At 54.6% G+C, this 390-nt stretch overlaps 1 non-coding gene across 1 annotated transcript; it reads left to right on the top strand.

Annotated features, from left to right (window-relative positions):
* Nucleotides 1-318: 318 nt before the first annotated feature.
* Nucleotides 319-390, top strand: TRNAG-UCC (transfer RNA glycine (anticodon UCC)). Its single transcript has one exon. It is a non-coding gene; the product is annotated as a tRNA-Gly (tRNA).

The raw sequence follows: 390 nt of genomic DNA, 5'->3' as shown, positions 1-390 counted from the left end.
CACGTCACTGTGACCGATCGGTTACGCTCGTCGGCACGGCAGATGGGCGGATGCATGTAAATACAGTGAGCAGGATACTTATTTTATTAAGCACATTTATTTGTCAGGTCATCCAGTGCATCGTCATTTTAAGCTCATGCCTCTCCACATGTACAGTTGTTAGACACTCTGACGGCTGGCTCAAGTTCCGTCCAAAGCATACGGGAACTGAGCTACTGGCAGAGCCGGTTCCCACTCGCCCGGCCACTGGCCTACTCCAGATTACGCAGCTGCCTCGGGAACCGCTATGATGCGCCCGGAATAGCGCTGGAGATGTGGGCGTCGGTGGTATAGTGGTTAGCATAGCTGCCTTCCAAGCAGTTGACCCGGGTTCGATTCCCGGCCGACGCA

The sequence above is a fragment of the Amblyomma mixtum genome, chromosome 9, assembly GCF_055824585.1.
Source record: "Amblyomma mixtum isolate Tamu chromosome 9, ASM5582458v1, whole genome shotgun sequence".
NCBI classification, from domain to species: Eukaryota; Metazoa; Arthropoda; class Arachnida; order Ixodida; family Ixodidae; genus Amblyomma; species Amblyomma mixtum.
The sequence above is the reverse complement of the archived record's forward strand: the minus strand, read 5'-3'. Positions and strand labels throughout refer to the sequence as shown.